The sequence below is a fragment of the Amborella trichopoda genome, chromosome 7 (genome assembly GCF_054954075.1).
Source record: "Amborella trichopoda isolate Santa Cruz 75 chromosome 7, AtrichopodaSantaCruz75HAP2 v2.0, whole genome shotgun sequence".
Lineage (NCBI taxonomy): Eukaryota > Viridiplantae > Streptophyta > Magnoliopsida > Amborellales > Amborellaceae > Amborella > Amborella trichopoda.
The window spans coordinates 4455052-4477249 of record NC_142342.1 but is presented as its reverse complement, the minus strand read 5'-3'; the positions used below and the strand labels follow the sequence as shown (position 1 = coordinate 4477249).

Genomic DNA, 22198 nt, shown 5'->3' with positions numbered 1-22198 from the left:
TGTAATTCTACATCGTAAGATGTACATATGTAATTCTACATTAAAATAACCTTTTTCAATGGATTTTTAGATCTATAAACTTTTTCCTAGCTTTTAAATTGGCATGAATTACTTTTAGATAATACATTCATGATTCGAAAAAATTTGTAACATGTTATATTACTCCTTTTCAAATAATTTTTTGTAGTTAATTGAAATTTTATTAATAAATTTATTCCAATTTGGAAATTGGGAAATTTATATACTACCCATATTTTTCTAGGAGTTTCTTGAAATTCGGAATTTGGGACTTTATTTTAAGGACATGGATTTGTTGTGTCAGCCAACTAACCAATTACCGTCCCTTGTCTATCTAACGTCCATCTCTAAGAGATATCAAAAAATATTACATTCACAACCGGGGTGCGGTTTGTATAGAGCCTAGGCTCTAAACAATCAAATTAGAGCCTACCTTCAAATAGTATCGAGAAATGTGGTTTCAATACTGGAAATCTTTGTGATAGCTTTACAATATATTTTCATATTTATTTATAAAGTTTAAGGCTTCAAAAATAGTACAGATCAACAGATCAATGAAAATTTGAAAACCTTCAAATTTGACAGTTCAAAAATGCATTACAAAATACATTATTTGTAAAACTTAAAATCAATTTTTTTCTCATGTCCATGCATCTCGATGTTAAGATGATCATTTTGAAGATATTTGGGTATCAAAACAACTTCTTCTAGTGAAATTTTTGAGGTAGGCTCAAATTTGATTGTTTAGATCCTCGGCTCTATATAAACTTTTCCCTTCACTAAATGTTAAACTCAAATTGGACACTGAAGAAAGGAATTCAAAAAATAATATTTGTATTTTTAGAAAAACAAAATTTTCAAATTTAGATCATTGTCATGGTTGAGATTATCGAACTCTAAAATTTTGGATCGAAAATTCATATATATTTTGTAGGGAGAACACAAAAATACTTTGAGTGGACCGACTCACCAAACCCTTTTCCTTATTTTAATCGCGTACAAAATAAAGGACTTTATTTTACTTATATGGACATCTTATTGGTAGGCATTCTATTGTAGAAAGTGTAATGACAATCATAAACCAAATTAAGGGCCCTTATTGCATGACAGAGAGATCGATAAAAAAAGTTAGTTCATTTCCACTTAACGCAAGCACTAAAGAAAGCAAATATGGACACCAAATAAACAACTACTGACAGGGGGATAAAAATAAATGGATTTTCCTTTTTTAATACCGTGAAGAGAGGATTTGTTTGGGAATATGGTTTCTATTTTATCTTTCTCCTTAAAAGCAATCCTTTTGTTTTTTGGATGCCCCGTAACAAAAGAATATCAAAGATAATAATGTAAAATGTATATTCAAATTATATTGACATGAAATTAGATTATTAATATTATTAAAATATTTTTTTAACTAATTAGAATCGGCTACAAAAATCCTATCAACATTGATGGCGAAGGGAGAAGATGTTACGCTAATACTGTTGACTCTTTTCAACTTTTTCATTTGTTTCCTCTTTTCATCTTCTCCATTTCTTTCCTCTTAAAAACTGGACCTTACCTTAAAAAAGATTTTTCATCAAAACAAGTAGAAAATTTATTATCTGGAGAGCCACACAAGTGAGTTAGCCCAAAGAAAGTTGAATCTTCTTCAACCCAAGCATCTCTCGCCTACAAACCCTATGCCCTCTCTCTTTTGCAAAGCTTCAATCACTTCTGCCCTTAAAATTTTCACTTTTTTTTTTTTTGGAAAAATTTATATATGGTTGACAATGTAGGAAAAATGAACAGGAATGCTTAACCGGACATGAGCCCGGAAGCGGTTCAACTAGCCTAACTGGTAAACCGGCCAGTTCAACTATTCTAACCAGACAAGTTCCAGGCACTCAAAAAGTGTTAAAAAAATAAAAAATATAAAAAAATTTAATGAAATATGAAAATATATTTAAAAATGATTAAACAAGGCACATCCAAATAAATTTGAAAATTAATGAAAAAATGGATTCTAAATAATCGATTTATGCCTAGTGGTATTTAAAAAAACAAATTTACAAAGATGGAAAAATGTAAAAATAAGTATTAATGGTTAAAACAATTTCCAATATTTTCCATAATGATGAAAGGGAAAGCTTTCTATGTTCTCCCTACAACATAGAAGTTCTATATTCCCCCTACCATCCAGCCATACATTTTTTATCGAGAGAGCCACTCACCATTTGATCTTAGATCCGACGTCTCAAAGTATTTTATTTTTAGTTTTTTTAATACAATTTTTTTGAATATGAAAATTAGTACATGCCATCTTCTCATTGGGGCGCACCTATAAAAAATATTAACAATAATTTTCGATAAAACATAATGACTAAAATACCCCTTGAAGATTTCAGGGGTATTTTGGTCATTTTATTTTATTGAAAATATTGTTTTTATATTTTTCGTTAGTGTAAGTTTAATATATGAATGGACATCCAAAATTTGGTGTCAAAACAGTTTATAGAAAAAAAAAATTAAAAATAAAATAGTGTAGAGACCTGACATTGTGATTGGGACAATCTTAGCCCTCCATTCAAAAATGGACGGTTGGATAAGAGGAACATAGAACTTCTATGTTGTAAGGGGGACATAGAAAGCTTTCCCATGATGAAATACATTAAAAAATGCATTATAAACAAAATTCTTTATTTTTCAAAATTTTATATAATTTTTATTTTTTAAAAAAATCCCTAGCCGGTCACCAAAGCTGGCTGAAATTGGGACTGGCCGGTTTCGATCTAATCGGACAGTTACCCGTTGGACAGCTCGATTTTTCCTTCAATAGTTTATACCTTAAAATGCAGAATTAACATGTATCTCTAAAATCCTTCAAAACAAGGTTTCTTGTGACATTGAAAAAATATCTAATTCACCATCTCTACATCGAGTTGTAAATATGGATAAAGAAAGAGATCTCTTGTATTAAAAATAGTCCATTTTACAACAAATTATCTATACCATCCATTTTCATGTGCTTATAAGTCTCCTTGATTTGAGTCATATTTTAAGCTTAAAATTTTTTATTTAGATGCAAAAATAGATTATCACACCATCCTAAGATTTTAAACACCAAATTTACATCTCATGATAAAGTTTGGAGGTGCACCTTACTTTAATCGTTTAAAGTTGCAACCTTATGCAAACCACACCCTTCTTTTCTAGCGAGAGAAATAGGCCCTAGGTTTTCTTGAATATCTCTCCTCACAATATGATACGGAAGAGTCAAGGAACATCAATAAAAAGGAAAACAAATTAAAAAGACAATTTGCTTTAGCTTAGCAAAGATATTTGTCTACACACATCTACTATCTATTAATATTTAAGTGAGGTTTGTATAAGGTGTCCACCTTATACTATACAAGTAAGGTCCATCCCAAAATTTTGTTGGAAAATTTAGTTCTGGCATAGAAAACCTTCTATTGAATTGGAAATCTATAATCAACCCTAATTTTGAAATTTTAAATTTTAAAATAGTACAGATTGAGCATATCTATAAATATTAATAAATCTTGAAAATAGATGGTGCAGATAACTTGTTACAAAATACAATATTTTTAGGATTTGAAAAAAAAAAAAAAATTTTCTTTATATCCATGCATTTCTCAATCGTGGTGATCAATTTGGAAAGCTTTTCAACTTCTAAACACACTTTTTTCTTGATTTTTTAGATGCACCTTACTTCAATAGTACAAGGTTACAAAAACTTTTTCCTTGTCCTACATTGTGTATACAAACTTTTGTGTACGCCGTACTTTCCTCCCTAGCCACTGGTGTCTAATAACCATAAAGTTACACTTACAGCCATACACAATTTCTAGTTTTTTCCTTTTTTTTTTGCTTATTTTTTCCTTTTTTTTTCTTTTTTTTTTTTTTGTATTTTACTTTTAGAAATTAGTTTTCCTGTTCCTAAGATTGATCACAAGAATCTCCGCGAAATAGAAATTTATAGACTAAAATCATTTTATTAAATCCTAATCCTCCCAAAATAGTAGATGCCTTTATGATACACAATATTGAAAGTTTTACCCCTAGGGATAGTCCAATGGAGCATATATATGACTGTCTTCTTGGTTAACCAAAAGAACACTGCAATAAGAACCATGGCGGCTACATGGTTTCAGACAGGGAAGATGCAATTTCTCTTGCCAATCCTCTTGACAGTATTCCTCCTCTCCAGTGGTAATTTCATTTTTGTTTTAAAATTTTTGAAAAATTTTAGCCTCCCCATTTTACATTCTAGTTAATTTCCATAAAAGTTAGGTGAACCTGTCACATTGCTTCACTAAACAACTCTTTCAAATGAAAAACATAGTTCTTCTTATTCAATATTTTATTACTTGATTACCCTGATTGAGGATCCGGCCGGGTTACTCGACATACTTATTTTTAAATTTTTGTGTATAATAGGTTTTCTTAATGTTTTCTATTCTTTTGGTAAAGATTGGGAAGTTTTTGGTCATAAATACTATTTTTAAATTTTTTCAACTTTTTTGGATTATTTTTAAAATACCTTGTACACAAATTAATTTTTTTAAATCCATTTTTCACTAATTTTTTAATATCATTTGGATGTATATTTTTTAACTATCCTTTATACATACTTCTCATTTTTTTGTGATCTTTTTATTTTATTTTTTAGATTTTATTTAGCTCTACACCTGATGGCTGGCATCTATTCCGGTTCGTGTTTTCTAACGCTGGTTGAATATTTTTAAAAAATGAAAAAAAAATTATTAAAGGATGAGGCACTGAACAAGAAAATTAACGTGCACCTCAAAAATTCACTAGAAAACGTCGTTTTGATGCTAAAAAAACATTGAATTCGATCATCTCGATCTCAAGATGTATGGCCATGAGAAAAAATAGATATCCAGTTTTTGAAATTGCCCATCAATTTTCAAGATTTTCAAGTATTCATAGAGTTGCTCGATCTGCACTATTTATTAATCTTTACATTTTTAAATTATTGATGAAAGTAATTTTCAGGCAATTACAAAGATTTATGATAGTAAAACGTTATGTTTCGATACTATTTGAAAATGCTAAAACGTTATGTTTCGATACTATTTGAAAATGCACCTTACTTTGATTGATTAGGTACTCAACCTTATACAAAACCACACCCTTCAAAAAAAAAAAAACTATTAAATTAAACTTGTCATAATACTGCTACTTGGATTGATTTTTTAGTAGAACCCATTATAATGATTTTAAAGCAAATTTGTTTTTCATTTTGCCATGTTATTTATGATAAAATAACGATGTTCTAAAGCATGGTTTTGAACTTCAGATGCAGAGGTTCCAGTAACCAGCCCTACGGATTATTATTGCATAGTGGAATGTATAAGGGTTCGAGATTGCAATGCAGAATGCATCAAGGCAGGATTCAAATTGGGTGGTGCATGTGAAGCCTCCCATAACATATGTTGTTGTCACCTGCGATAGATGGCCTCATAATTGTGTGTTTGTGTTTCTTTGAAGAGAGAGATATATATTTGAAGAGAGAGATATATATTTGAAGAGAGAGAGATATCAATGTTTTATATTAGTGATCTCTAAATAATAATGGGCTCTTTCAAAGGTTTATATAGAGCCGAGGCTCTAAACAATCAAATTAGTACCCTCCTCGAAAATTACCCTAGTAGAGGTCGTTTTGATGCATAAATATCCACGAATTGATCATATCCATAAGGACATGAGAAATAAAATGGATTTGAAGTTTTGGAAATAGTTTTAATGTATTTTATAATAGTCAATTTTCATGTTTTTCAATTTTTCATGGATCTGCTCCATCTATACTATTTTTTAAGCTTGAAATTTTATAATTAGAAATAAAAATATATTTTAAAGCTATCATAAAAATTTCTAATAATTAAACTATATTTCTCGATACTATTTGAAGGTGTGTTTTACTTTTGATTGATTAGAGCCTCGGCTCTATACAAACCGCACCCGTTTGATATTCCTATGTATCATTATGAGATTTGGAAACAACCAAAAATGGTTAAAGTTCACCTGTAATGCTGGTCGGTGATTGTCACATTTTTTAACCAAATGTAAATATTCTCATAGTATATAATCCGAAATAGTCAAAGTACGGATAAAATAATTTATAGGATGAAGTTTTTATAAGGCGCAGGCTTTATGAAAATAAAATAAAGTCTCACCTCAAATCCTTGTCTAGGAAGCAGTTGCGGCAATGGAAATCTCCGTGATAGATCTAAATTAATTTCCAACACTGACAATAAAATTTGAAACTCAAAAAATGGTTAAGATCTATGAACCCTTGTTTTGGCCTTACCTAGTGACATTAGAGTTATATTTAACTATTTATAGTCTAAATTTTTAATAAATCCAGCAGCGATGTTTATTATGTTGTCACAGTACAAAACATATCATATATTTGTTGGGAGCATAAATTGAAACAACAACAATAATACTAACTACAAAATCTATATTAGCAAATAACAAGAATCATAAACCAAGATATAGCATATTTTTCAATGAAAGTAGCAAAAATGACCCTCAAATATGTAAAATAGGGGTATAAGTCCATCCAAAATTCAATGTTGTATACACTAACAAAATAAAAAATAAAAAAGATAAAAATATGAAATAATCAAACATATCTATGAATAAAGAAAGCAATAAAATGCTTATGCGAATTAAAATCTCATATTGATTCCTATCTGATTATGCAAATTAAAATCTCATATTGAATTTCTATCTCGTTAAATCTTTAGAATCATTGAATCTCTTTCTTGCTCTTTATTAGGGCCCTATTAGGTTAAAAGAAAAAAAAATAAAAAAAAAATCATTAGGTTACTATTCTTCTATCTTTACCTAGGATTTGGAGATATTCGATTATTTTGCTATCTTATTTTTTTGTGCACTTTTTTTAAAGGGAACTTATAGATGAATTTTTTTATTAAATAAAAATTCTTAATTTATTCTCACTATTAATGCCCTTATTTTTAGACAAAAATTTAAAAATATTAAGTTAATACAGAAATACAGTTATAAGGAAAAGTTATATTGAAAAGTTCTTTGAATAAAGATAAAATATGGATATATATTGGTTCCATTAAAATTCGTCATTTTTTTAAGATATTTTTAGAAACTTGGAGTTCTTACAAGATTTTAAAGAATAAGAGATCTTAAAAATAAAAAAAATAAAAAAAATAAAAAATAAACCTAACCCATCCTCTATTTCTATTTCTTATTCATGCAATTTCTGGCTTTAATAAATGAATTTAGTAAAAAGAATCTCACGCGAAATTTTCATTATAGACTAATAAAGCTTATTACATTGTATTTGACCCTAAAAACATTTTATGCCTCCCAAAATAGTAGATTCCTATGAAACAAATATAGAGGCTTTTCCCTTAAAAGCAATCTAATTTAGGAGTCCATAAATAATCCTCTATTTCTATTTTTTAGTCATGTAATTTCTGGCTTTCGTCAATGAATTTGGTAACAATAATCTCACGAGAAATCTTCATTTATAGATTAAAAAATCCTATTACATTATATTTGACCCCAAAAATATTTTATGCCATCCAAAATAGTGGATTCTTATCAAACAAATATAGAGGCTTTTCCCTTAAAAGTAATCTAATTAGGAGGATATAAATAAGAGTAATGATTCTATAGGATCTTCCCCTATCTATGTGTATAGGATCCTATCGGATCACTATTAAAGTTTGCATGGATGTGTAACTTGACATTTCTATAGATCTATTTCAAATTTAATGGTAATCTTTTGAGGTCTTACATACATGGATGGGAGAGGGTTCTATAGGATCATTTCTCTATAAATAATCTTATATTTCTATTTTTTAAGTTTTTACCGTAAATTTGGTAACAAGAATGCCTATTTCATAGTATTTGACCCCACAAATATTTTGCCTCCCAAAATAGTAGATTTCTATGTAACAAAATTTACTTCTATTTTTTAGGTTTTCACCATAAATTTGGTAACAAGAATGCCTATTACATAGTATTTGACCCCACAAATATTTTGTCTCCCAAAATACTAGATTTCTATGTAACAAATATACACGTTTTTCCTAATTAAGAGCCTATAAATAATAGTCTCATAGCTTTATCAAAAGACCAAACCCTCAAAAGAGAAGCAAAAGTAGAAAGGCATGGCTGAAACAGGGTTTGGGACTGTGAAGATGCAATTTCTGTTGTCGTTCCTCTTGGCACTTTTCATTATCTCAGCTGGTAATCCCTTCATTCCATTTTTGTTTTTAATCAATGTTTTAGCAAAATTTTGCCCTACTAATGTTAGTGTGCAGGTCTCTCTCTCTCTAACAATTTCTTTTACTTTTCTCTCTCTCTCTAACAATTTCTTTTACTTTTCTCTTTCTCTCTCTCTAACAATTTCTATAATTTTTTGGGAATGCAGTTCATGGGGTGGAGGCACAAGGTGAGGGCCCTGGCTATTATTGCATTGGGGAGTGCTCTAATATCAATAATTGTGCGGTCGCCTGCGCTAAGAGTGGTTACACAAAGGGTGGAAAGTGTAGACCAAGCCCTGCCCCTCTCTTCCTCTGCTGCTGCAACACTTAGTTTCTCCTTTTTTTTTAGAGAGATAGAGAGAGTTTTTAGAGAGAGAGAGAGTTGAATAAGGAATAATGAGTTTTTTACTCCATATTACTTTTCTTGAAAGTTGTATGAGTGGATGAGTAATGTGATTTATATGTTATAAACTTTTTGCCCCGTTTACTTACTTTTTGTTATTCACTACTCTGCAGAAAAATAGTAGGAAATCAAACCTTAGATTCAGCTTAAATCAATCGTATAGCGCTCACTTTACTCAGATGGGAAAAGGTTATATAAGGTGTACCTCATACCGTAGAAGTAAGGCGTACCCCAAAAATCAACTCATCATGGTTATTTTGATGTTAAAAATCCTACTATTGATCTCTTGACCTCGAGATGTTTGAATATGAAAAAAAAAAAAGATTTCAAAGTTTTAAAGATAGTGCATCGTGTAACACACTATCTAACCATTTTCAAAAGGGTACGGTTTGTATAGAGCCAGGCTCTAAACAATCAAAGTAAAGCGACACAATATGCACTATTGTATGTTAATTATAATCAAAGTAATTATAAAATTTTAATGTTCAAAAATAGTATACATTGAGCAGATGTATGAAATCTTGAAAATTAACAGTCAAAAATGCGACACAATATGCAATATTTCCAAAGCTTGAAATCTATTTTTTTCTATGTCCATGCATTTTGATGTCGAGATTATCAATTTAATGATATTTGGACATCAATTTGAGATTATCAATTTGGCGAAATTTTTGAGGTGAGCCTAATTTGATTGTTTAGAGCCTCGGTCAGCTCTATTTAAACTTTTTCCTTATCAAAATATCCGGTTTTTATTGATGTGATCAATGTACATCATTTTTTAAGCTTTAAATTTCATAATTAGAGATAAAAGTAGATTTTTAGGCCGTAAGGGTTTCGAGCACCAAAACAACTTCTTTTAGTAAGATCTAGGATTATGCGTTACTTTAATTTTTTAAGGATGATTACCTTGTATCCTAGTCAAGGTGATAATCTTGAGAAATGCCTTTATTTGGCTGACGAAGGGACACTCTAAAATTAATTTTCAACACTGATGATAAAATTGAAACTCAAAAAAATTTAGATCTTGCGGATCTTTAAACATTTATTTTTAGGGTGAAGTAGATTGTCTAAACAATTTGCTAAAATATATATTATTTTTTAAAATTTGAAATCCTAATTTTTTACGGCCATAATGTTTAAGTTGAGATGATCATTGTAAAGGTTTTTCAATGCTCGAATTACAATTTTTTATGAGTTATTAAGTGAATTTTTTACTTGCTTTGATAGGGCTGTAGCCCTATCAAACCATTTTCCTTATTTGGCTGACCTAGTTCAATATTAAGAAATGTAAACACCTATAAATGGCTTCCAATTTTTTCACCAATGACCAGCGATAAGTACGCAGTTGTACAAATTTATCATTTATAAATATTTTATTTTTTATATTAGAACAGATATTTAAGCAAGGCAAAAGTTTAATGAGGTCCTATTGAAATACGGCCTTTTCTAGGTCCATTGTTTTGCAGCTCAAAAATCGTGTGCTAAGATCAATATCAAAAAAATCAGGAGATCTAACCGGTAACCACCTGGTTAGATCGAAACCGACCACTGGCCAGTTCCAATTTTGAGCAGTTTTGGTGATCGGTCGGTATTTAAAAGAAAACAAAAAAATGTATAAAAATTCCCAAAAATACCTTATTTTTGGTTTGTAATGTATTTTGGAAAAAGTTTATATAAGGATGCAACTAGAACTACGGATGCACCTCAAAAATCTATCGGAAAAGGTAATTTTAATGTTGAAAAACCATTTGATTGATCATCTCGACGTCGAGATGTATGACCATGAAAAATAAAAAGATTTTAAGTCTTAGAAATAGTCCATTTTACAACATATTATCTACACCGTCCATTTTCAATATTTTCATATGTTTATAGATCTACTTGATTTTAACCATTTTTTAAATTTAAAATTTTATAATTAGATATAAAAATAGATTTTGAGATAATCCTAAGAACATTTTACATCAAAATTATATACCATAATAAAATTTGAAGGTGCACCTTACCTCTACAGCTACAGATGCATCCGTATGCCAACTGCACCCATGTATTTTTTAATATTCTTTATATTATGGTAAAGATTAAAAATTGTTTTGGCCATTAATACTCACTCATATTTTCCAATATTTTTCAGAAAATTTTAGAAATACCCCTAGGTAAAAATCGATTCTTTAAAACTATTTTTTTCATCAATTTTAAACTTCTTTTGAATGTATTTATTTTAATCATTTTTTATATGCTTTTTCATATTTTAGTAGGTTTTTTTTTTAATCTTTTTCATTTTTTTCAACAATTTTTGACAGCCCGGGACTTGCGCTATTAGAGCGGTTGAATCTACCGGTTTACCGGTTAGGCCAGTTAAATCGCTTCCGAGCCTATGTTCGGTTAACCATTCTGGTTTGATTTTGTGGTTAAAATTAAAATTAATAGTGATGGATCAGACAAAGTATAAATTTTAAACTTTAAACTAATCAATTCCTGAGGTTCAAAATCACCTTTTCAGAGTTATGGTTGTTAGGCTAGAGATTATTAACCCCTAACATTAAAGGTCTGAACAATCCAAAATAAGCTCGAGTTTTGAAGGAGACTGCAATTGAATAGGTGTGTCGGCTCGACCTTGTCATCAAATAACAAAATTGTGGTACTACAATATCAGTGAAAATTCTATTATATCCTATATTTTACAAATATCTCATGATAGGTTGATTCTTGACATAGAGAATGACAAAAATAGAACCAACAACAACCAAGAAACATAAAGTAGAAACAAATAATGTCCCTAAAGGGCTACATCAATGTAATTTACTTCAAATGACTACATCCACTGGCAAACTAAAATCTACTATACCAATAAAAGTTACACCACATATTTTGAGATATTTCTTGCATAATTTGATTTCCTAAAAATAAAAGATCTCACATCCTACAAATAGGAATTCCAATAAACATAAAAACTCTTCAATGTCAATGTCAATTTCAATAATATACGATTTGTGATTTTGCATTTCACCATATCCAACACTGCATTTCACCATATCCAACACATATCATTATTTTTTAATAAATTTTTATTTTACTTGATTAATGTCCACATAACTTAATTGGGCTTGGCTCGGCCTGGGCCTAAGCGCAAAAGGACTTGAATCAACCTAACCCAGGCCCTTCAAATTTGCTAAAGTATACACAATTTGGCGGCAGCTACTGTCATGTTGTCGTGTTTTAGTGGCCTGAACATTGCTTCATATCCATTTGCAAGTCTTAATGCGGGGTTATTACTTAGTACTTTTTCAAATTTTTAAAGGGGACCCTTCAGAGTGATGATGTACTCACTGCAAGTCTTGAACTTACATACGAAATCCGTTCAATTTGTACCTCAGTGGGGTGAGCATGGTGGGGCGACAGCATTCATCATGGTTTAAACCATACTTACCGGGAGCGGGATTAGGAACGGCTCCGGTTTTGGGAGCGAGAGCATCGGATCGATGGCTCCCAATGCTCCGGAGCTTAGTGAGCGAATTTTGGTTAGGGTAAAAGTTGCGGATCAAGGGGAGCGAATTCCGGTTAGGGTAAACGTTGTGGATCAAGATCACATGTAAAAAGGGCACATGTTCCCAATGCAACGGGATCTAGATCCTTACTTATGGGTACACAGTCCATGTACAATGGCATCGCGCCCTCATCCACCAAAGGAATGAGATCCTATTTGAAATTGAGTCACGCCGCCATTTAAGAATGACCACGTTTTTAGTTGGAAAGGATCAAGCTCCATTCAAAGGCAGATCGCGTTCTATGCATGATTGTCTACGCTCCCATCGCATAACTTCACTTGTACCAAGAACCCAACTTCATTATACATGGATTCATGCTCCCATTAAGCACGGCAACCCCTTCTAATATAAATGCAATCTCATTTTGGTTTATTCTAGAAGTCATTTTCCTATGTAGTAATGCCCAATGGGGCTAGATCCAAGCACATTCAATTTTAGACATCTTTGGATTAATTAAATTCCATTACTCTCGTATGAAATAAATTATTTCAATGCTTTATACATTTATATTCTTGAAACGGTTAATGCTAGAATCATTCAAAATCTCAAACATGATATGCATGTAGGCGTCACGTTGGCTGTTTGGGTACCTAGAAATATATTGCCTATGAAACATATTATTAGCGTAATACATTACTGGTATAATATATTATCAGAAAATAGAATGTTGTTATTTAGGTACCAATAGGATTCCACTTGAGCATATGTTGCTACTTTTTGGCTACGTCAGAAAGAAATTTGATAAATACATTACCGTTATTTTGGGTTGGAATACCACATGAAAATTTGGCTTAAAATGTAATTCTTTTATTTTAAAATTTCAATTTATTTAAGTGGTTATTTTTTGGAAGTTATAAATTGGTAAAATAAATTTATTCAAAACTACAAAAAATTCGGGCTCACTTTCTTATAAGGATGGAGTTTCGTGAACACAGGTATTGCGTAGCTAAAATTGGGGGATCTTATTTGTTTGGGAACAGGATCTACAATCTTTGGGAATATGCACCGTACGATGGTGGAATTGAGATCCTTTGTTCATAGGATCGAGTACCTTATAATTGGGAGTGAGATCCTGAAAAAAAAAAAAAAAAAAAAATGAGTTCTGATCGATATCCCAATCATGGAACACCAAAGCTAGATTCTGGAGCAAGAGCACCACCATGTTAGGGCGCTTCCGGTAACTATGATTTAAACTTTAGTGGAAAAGAAAAAGTATACCATAAGATCATTTGTCTGTGGACAATATGGTACTAAATATATTTTTTATTAGGTGTAAAATTAGATGGTTTGAGTCATATCATTGATGGGTTCAAAGTTCTAAAATGACCATGAGAATTATGACGCGCTCTAAGTTATCAAGTTTCACATCTCATGGCTGGGTTGGGGGCAGGGCATTCTTACATTTACATCCCCCAAAGCATAAACCGTCCATCCAAAGATGGATGTAAAGTATGGTCCCTCTAGAGAAAAAGTAAAATCAATGGTTCATATATTTCCTTCAAAAAGTAACTTTTTAGTTTTAAAAATTTATTTATTTTAACATATTAATAATCTCTATATTAAGGATCATATATTCCCTAAAAATTAAGGCCAAAATTTATTATACAAATGAATTATGAAGGGGACCCGCATTTATTCATGTGTCTGCGGACTCAAAGGAACCGTGTCCATGAGTGATAACCTAATCGTATACAATCCGTAAATGGCAATAATTATTATCACAATAATTTTCATCAAGAGCTGAGTAAAATTTATTATAGTCAATTATATGTACTTCTAAAAATGTTACTCTTCACAATTGGACGGTTTCTATTCTGATGCATTGTTTCTTTCAAGCCCATAGAGAATGCAAGTTGGAAAAGTTTTTTATTTAGTATATTTAGCATATGGGTTGATGTAACATCCCTGAAATTTGGGATCCTAAAAAACCTCCTAGATTGGGTTTTGCCTTAGCGATTAAATGGACAATACACTCCCTTGGGAACATGAAATCTTGTGGCTTAAGATTTTACCATTTTCGAACTATTCCAACTGATAGGTATAATGAAATTGAATCCATATACATTGGCAAGATGCTAGATAGTTATTCTCTCGTGTATATTTTGATATATTTCTAAGGGAATAATAGACATTGAATTTTCTCATTAGCCATCTTAAAGAAGCACTTTTTAAAATCAAGGTTGTGAATTAGTTATCACCGTGTGTCAACATCAAATTAACAAGGATTTCAAATGATTGCTACAAAACTTTTCGCATTAAATATGGTATCTATCTCCTATTCTAGATAAGATGTAATCACTATCATTCCTTTTCAGTGATTTTTGTTTAAAAGCATCTAATGGGATTTATTCCCTTTACCATATTCCCCCTCTACTACTCCCAATTAATTGGAAAAAGCAATGACGATGATGACGACTATATGTCCCCCTCTAAGATTTTATGTTATAAGATGAATATTTTCAAAAGGAATAAGGAAGAAAAAAAAAAATGAGTTTGAGTTTTTAAACAATAGTTTGAAATTTAGGTGGTCTATGTCTAATCTAATAACCATTATGATTTAACACCTACTCTTTCTTCTTTTTGAGGTTATTCACAAGAGAGAAGCGTACACTCGCGGGAGCATATAATCTCCTAACAAAACTAAAAGCGTTCGTCAACCAGAAGTCCACCTAATTTTAGTTGGTCATCTTTGTTGATAATCTTTCGATTATAGAAGATGTCCCACGATTAGAAGTAAATCAACCTAAGAATCACAGTCAGCAGCAGTGTTTACTATCGAGATTATTAAAAAAAAAAGTAGGTTTCCATATTTAGGTTTAAATTTGATCTCACCGAAGACCATAAGAAGACCCATGTAAATCAATCTCAACATACAAACCCTAGAAATGGCGTCGACAAGTTTTTCTTCTCTCTTGAAGCTCTGCTTAGCCTCTGTTTTATGCATGGTTTTTATTATCTCTTCAGGTAATTCTTCTCTACATATAAGATTCCCCTGTATCACATTATTCATCTCTTCATAAGCCTATTTTTTTTTTTTTTAATCGATTACTCACCTCTTTTCTCTATGTATTGTTTCTAGTTTGCAATATGCATTTTGCTATGCTTGATCCATTAAGCATTTTTTATGCCTAATCCAAAAGATGCATACCAGTTTTCCCTTTTTTCTAGGGAAATCATCCATATGGCTATATAAAAATTATGGGAGTTGTTTCAATTAAGAGATGACATATATAGATTCACATAAGGAAATAAGGATATGTTTAAAAAAGTTCTAAGAAGTAGAATATGGGTAATTTGGTTATCTGTATTTCATCTTCAGAGTAAAAACAAAATTTGATAGTAGTGTTTGCATTCTTTATATTTTGCCACATTCTCATATTTTATTATGGAATTTGAACCAAGAAAATCACCATTTCCAGTGCTTTGAGATAAAATATAAGTTCTTAAAAAGTTAATGAAAGGGAAACATTCCTCGTGACTCCAACCCAACAAAAATTATTCGTGACCCCCACTTCTCAATCATTCGATTTGAATCACCCCACTTTTCAATCATTCAATCTGAATCGAGGGTTAGGTTTGCTCATGTCACGATGTCAAGCCAATATTGTTTAATTTTTAATTTTTTTCTAGAAAACATTTTGACTGAAATTTGGGGGTTCCATCTCCTTCTAAGGGTGCACCTAACAAAAATAATATATATGATAAAGAAAAATAAAAAAAATGCCCTCGAAAATGTCAGGAATATTCTAGTATTTTTTCATCACAATAATTTTTTTTTTTTTTTTTAGATTGTGTGCCCCTATCAGAGTATATGCTCAAAATTTTGCTGCCAAATTATCTATAGAATAAAAACTTAAAATAAAACAATCTGAGCTGAAATATGACGCTTGAGACCCAGCTTGTAACATTGTAACTCAAAGCCATCTCAGCCATCTACTCTGATCAACTATATATATGTTGGTGGGTCACATGGAAAGCTTTTCCCAAATATAAAAACAGATGGCTTAATTAAGATTCAAAAGAGAAAAGTTTCTATACTTCCCCTACAACATAACAACAGCTCGTCAATTTTGATCAAGAGAGCCACTCACTGTTTGATCTTAGATCCGATGTCTCAAAGTATTTTATTTTTAGTTTTTTTTATACAAATTGTATGAATATGAAATTTGGTACATGTTATCTTCTCATTAGGATGCACCCATAAAAAATATTAAAAATAATTTTTTGAGAAAATGTAATGACCGAAATACCTCTTGAAACTTTCAAAGGTATTTTTCGTCAATAGAGGATTGAACGTCCAACATTTTGTGTCAAAATAATTTATAGAAAAAAATTACAAATAAAATAGTGTAGAGATGTGACATTGTGGTTGCAACAATCTTAGCCCGCCATTCAAAATGGACGGTTGGCTAAAAGGAAGTATATAAATTTTATGTTGTAGGAGAAACATAGAAAGCTTGCCCGATTCAAAATACTTGTGTTCCCTAAATTTGATGGCAACTATTATGAATTTTACTTTTATCCTATCCTATTTCTTTGGATTTTTTTTTAATACGTGATTTTCATATCGTTTTCTCATTAGCAAACTCCCAAAATAAAGCAACCCATGTAGGTTTTCTTTTCTTGAAAAGCCCCTAAAAAAAATGTTCATTCATTATTTGAGGATGTCATGGTACTTGGTCTACTCGCTCTTCACTTCCTTCCATCTATTTTATTTTGTGAAAATATATCATTAGACGGTTTATCGTTTACCAAGGAAGTTCACAATAGCTCCTAGACACTAGATGTGAAACCAGATGGCTAGGTTTGTGCCATATACCATGATAAAAAAAAATGGACTTTTACGGTACAATTTTAGCATTAAATTTTTTATTTAACAGTTTGGGATGATTATGATCTTCTTATAGCAAAAGTATACTATTATGATAATATATTATTCACTATACACCATCGGCACGGGTGGTGTATTGTAGTCTAGGGAGTTTCTTCTCTCTCTCCCCCTATGTGTCAAGTGGCAATGGCTTGCTGTACCCACAATAATGTTTGTCTCCCATGTTTGTTGAGCCCATGATGATGATGTTCCGTATGTTTGTTCTTCTCTCTCTCTTTTTGCATACCACTTGTTATTTGTGTGTTGTCACTTATCCCATGCTACTCTCTTCTTGCATACCACTTGTTATTTGTGTGTTGTCACTTGTCCCATGCTACCACCACTTGTCCATTACATGCTGTCACCATATATGATTATTTATTCACCCCACCACCCATGAAATAGGATTTTCTATTTCTCACCCACGTCCACCTCTCCTCCTTTGGTCATTTGAGCTCTCTAAACCTTGTTCCTTAAGGTTGAACCTTAGTCATTAGAGTTGGGCAGTCATAGTGAAGTTAGATGAAGACTTTAGAGTTTCATTTGCAGTAGGTAAGTTGGATCTAACTTCCATGTTTTCGAGCTGGGCAGTCATAGTGAAGTTGGAGGAAGACTTAAGAGTTTCATTTGCAGTAAGTAAGTGAATATAGCTTCCATGTTTTCTTATTTTTGTTTGATGCATGATGTTTAGATAATCAAAATGTGAAGTGCAAACATGAATATGGATGTGATGGTAAATATGTGTGTGAATGTATGACATCGAGATCTGGTTAGAATGTATTCTGTATTTCTCATAATCGTGACTCTTATCCGTGTGATAGGTAGAGTATTGAAAATATCTATGATGTTATGACTACTTTGTCGTCTAAATCACCTAAATGCCCCTCATACCCTTAAAAGTCCATGTTATTTTAGAATTACCAAAATACCCCTCATGCCTCTCATCCATCTACAAAAAATCACTAAAATACCCTTGCTCAAACACTTGTTTGTACACGTGTGAAAATAACATATGTGAGTTTCAGGTTATGGTGCAAGATTGGAGAGGTTTGTTCCTGGCACGTGCCCAGCCAGCTGCGAGGACGCCCCAAACCCTATGTGTGGTGAGATATGCAACACAATTGGTTTCCCGAATGGAGGCTCCTGCTTACTTTTTGCAAGTAGATGGAGCTGTTGCTGCAACCAATGAGTCCAAGACTCTCTTTCTCTCTCTCCCCTCTTCGGAATAATTGAGAGACTCTCTTTCTCTCTCTCCCCTCTTCGGAATAATTGATTCTTAATTGAAAAATACATTCAAATTTGGAATCGAAACGAGGTAGCAATTGTATGTTATTGGAGCTCATTTTACTTATATGAGTTAAATTATTAAACAGGAAAGCTTTTTATACTTCCCCTACAGCATAGAAGGTCTATGCTTCCCCTCTCATCTAGCCGTCCAATTTTGATCAAGTTTGATCTAGATCTGATGTTTCGGAGTATTTTATTTTTAACTTTTTTTATACAAATTGTATGAATATGAAATTTGGTACATATCATCTTATCATTCGGGCACACCTAAATAAAATATTAAACTTTTTTTCGATAAAATATAATGACCAAAATACCCCTTAAATTTTTAGGGGTATTTTAGTCACTTTATTTTATTGGTAATATTTGTTTTATATTTTTTACAAGTGCAAGTTTATTAGAGGATTGGACGCCCAAAATTTGGTGTAAAATTAATTTATAGAAAAAAATTAAAAATAAAATAGTGTAGAGTTGTTACATTGTGATTGAGATCATCTTAATCATCCTTTCAAAATGGACGGTCAAATAAGGGGAAACATATAAGTTTTATGTTGTAGGGGAAGCATAGAAAGATTGCCCTTATTAAAATACACTCACTTGTTTAGGGTTCCAAACCCATGAACCATAGTTGTTTGGACAGTCTCTAAGAAAATAGTTGAAGAGGTACCCACTGACTAACTTTTAAATATTAATCATTTTGTTTGTATCATAATTGTTTTAAGGGTACAGTTGGCATACATATGCATCCGTAGCTGTAGAGGTAACGTGCACCTTCAAATTTTATCATGGTATATAATTTTGATGTAAAATGTTATTAAGATTATCTCAAAATCTATTTTTGTATCTAATTATAAAATTTAAAATTTCAAAAATGGTTAAAATCAAGTAGATCTATAAACATATGAAAATTTTGAAAATGGACGGTGTAAATAATATGTTGTAAAATGCACTATTTCTGAGACTTAAAATCTTTTTATTTTTCATAGTCATACATCTCGATGTTGAGATGATCAATCAAAGGGTTTTTCAACATTAAAACTACCTTTTCCAATGGATTTTGGAGGGGCATCCGTAGTTCTATATTATAAGGTGGGATCCTTGTATAAACTTTTTCATGTTTTAAACTAGTTTTTTATATTGTTGAACCGTTCTATTGATATTTTCCCTATACCTATTTGGTAAAAGAATTACAAGGTGGATGAATGCGTGAATATAAAGCGGTCCAAGGGTTCAAATTGTACATTTATCACTGAGATTTTTGCAACCTAAAATTCATGATATCTTCTTTCACTCGTTCAATTATTTTTATTTTTAAAAAGAATATTAAGCGCAAAATTCCCTAAATATGGATGTCTATTAAATGGACAGTCTAAATTTAATTATGGAAGAAATTTTGATTTTGGATACTTTTTTTTTTTTAGAACTAAAACATATTTTCCTGAAGTGATCTTGGAGTTTATAAATAGGGAAATGATTATGTGTATTTATAGACCGTAATACGGTGTAGGGTTCTAGGGCTCTACAACTCCTATTCTGCCATTTGACCCATGGGTCCCAATGAATTTGGACATTTCGACCTTTTGTCTAAAGTATCCGTTTCCATAAACCAAATATTTTGACTCAACAATCTCTAAGCCAGGCCAGCCTTGCCCTGGGTCTAGGGTTGGCCCAAGCCCAATTGAGCCCGAAAACGGGTGGCTGGGCTAGGGCTGACCCTATGGGAAACCAGGCATGGATTCTGGAAAGAAATTGGACTTCTATTGATATTTTTTCTAAAATAAATTTTATGCATGTATAGACTTTTAAAAAGGATGAGGTTTTTATAGGACCTAGACTTTATCAAAATAAAATTAAGTCTCACATCAAATCTTTGTTCAAAAAGCACTTTTGGTTACGGAAATCACTATGATGGTTGGAAAATCAATTTTCAACACCGATATTGGGATTCGATTATTAAAAAATGATACAGATCTTATGGATCTATGAACGCTTATTTTTAAATAGAAATAGATGATCTAGATAATTGGTTAGAATATACACTATTTTTAGAATTTGAAATCATTTTTTTCACAACCATAATGTTCAAGCCAAGATAATCAAATTAAAAGTTTTCTAATGCTTCAGTTGTAATTTTCGATGTTAATGAGGAGAGGCTTTACTTATTTTGATAGGGCTACAGCCCTATCAAACCATTTCCTTTTAAGAATATGCACGAATATGCAGACCTGATCTTACCCTTGGTTAAGGAAACTAAGTCCACATAATCATTTCCCACTCCTAGAACCAAATATAAGATGACAATCCCATATTTTTTATGTGAAGTTGTAGGCACCCCTTTTAACCTGACTGAATTTCTAAGTCCCTGGGCCTAAACCTAAGAACCTGAACCTAATTATACCCTAGTCCTAAAGCACCTATTTCCCATCTCCCATAAGAGAAACCTAATTAGACCTAAATCATCACTATGACTATCTTAATCAAGATAGTCAGCAGTGTACCTTGGGCCACCATGCTCTTCATCATCCGATTAGTCTAAGTTTAAGATATCCATTCATTACAACCTAATTCTCAAGCCTAAACCCTCATCCTAATGACAATTTTTCAAGACCGAAAGGGTTACACAACCAGACTGTAGGGCTGATCCGGGATCCAACTCTAGGTTACAGAACCAGACCGTAGGTCTGGCTTCGAATAAGCATTATCTTCTTCTCATTTTATGCGTTTGATTTTATTCTATTTTCATAATATCCATGATTTTTGAAATATGTTGTGATTGTTTGGCCTTTGAAAGTTTGTTTTGATGAAACAAACAGCCGACGCATACATAATTCATGCGGGAGGTCAATGTCATCTGGACCGTAATTTAACAGAACCCCATCTCCCTATTAGCTTAGAGCTCAATTTCATTTTGCTTATCTTCAAACTGAGTAGAGGATTGCTCTAAATCCTTTTTAAATTTTGGCTATAAACAAAAGATCATCAAGATAACAATTTTAACCTTATTGAAATTATTTATTAGTCACCAAGAAATCAAAACTTCTACAAATTAATAGACATCTCCCATAAATCAAATTTATGCTATTCGGAAAAAGCGACTATGCTTAAACATTGACCATCTCAATTACTATGGCTCCGTTTGGAGACTAGAACAACTCCAACAAGCAATCGAGTTATGCATAACTGGGAAAAACTGGTGATCCTTTTCATTTACGATAATTGGTATTTGGGTGGCATTGTGTTAATAAGTAGAGATACAAGTCTTTTACCCTTAAATGATATAGAGCGGGCCAAGTTCGGCTTATGTGTGGCAATGGACCCGATGGATGGCAGACCCAACCAGACCTGGGACCCAACGGGTTGACCCGACTTTGGGTCTGGGTATGCGTCTAAATTTTGGACCCGAAAGATATGGTCCGGGTCTAAAACTCGGACCTGAATATTATTTAGGTATGGATCTGGGTCCGGGTTCAACCGGATCCAACCCAAATAATATAGGTATATATGGGTATTCGTAAATGTAACCAATACGTTTGTTTCTTAGGAATTTCTAGTTATACGTAGTAAAATAGTAAGGAATGTGAGCATTCATTAATGTCGTGCAATACTATAAATGTTGCCAATAATGTTGCCAATAATATGGTAGACAAAGGGTGGACAAAGAAAAATAAGCTCATAGTCATAGGGTGGCAATGGACCCGAACATATCCGGATTCGACGGGTAGACCTGACCTCAGATCCGTATATGGGTCAAAATTTTGGACCTGAAAGATCAAGTCCGAGTCTAAATCCCGGA

At 31.8% G+C, this 22198-nt stretch overlaps 2 long non-coding RNA genes across 2 annotated transcripts; both read left to right on the top strand.

Annotated features, from left to right (window-relative positions):
* The first annotated feature begins 8178 nt into the window (after positions 1–8178).
* On the top strand, positions 8179–8768 carry LOC148781198 (uncharacterized). The gene is made up of 2 exons (XR_016059536.1): positions 8179–8280; positions 8465–8768. It is a non-coding gene; the product is annotated as an uncharacterized LOC148781198 (long non-coding RNA).
* Positions 8769–17520: 8752 nt separating this feature from the next.
* Positions 17521–18450, top strand: LOC148781197 (uncharacterized). The gene is made up of 2 exons (XR_016059535.1): positions 17521–17754; positions 18144–18450. It is a non-coding gene; the product is annotated as an uncharacterized LOC148781197 (long non-coding RNA).
* Positions 18451–22198: the final 3748 nt, after the last annotated feature.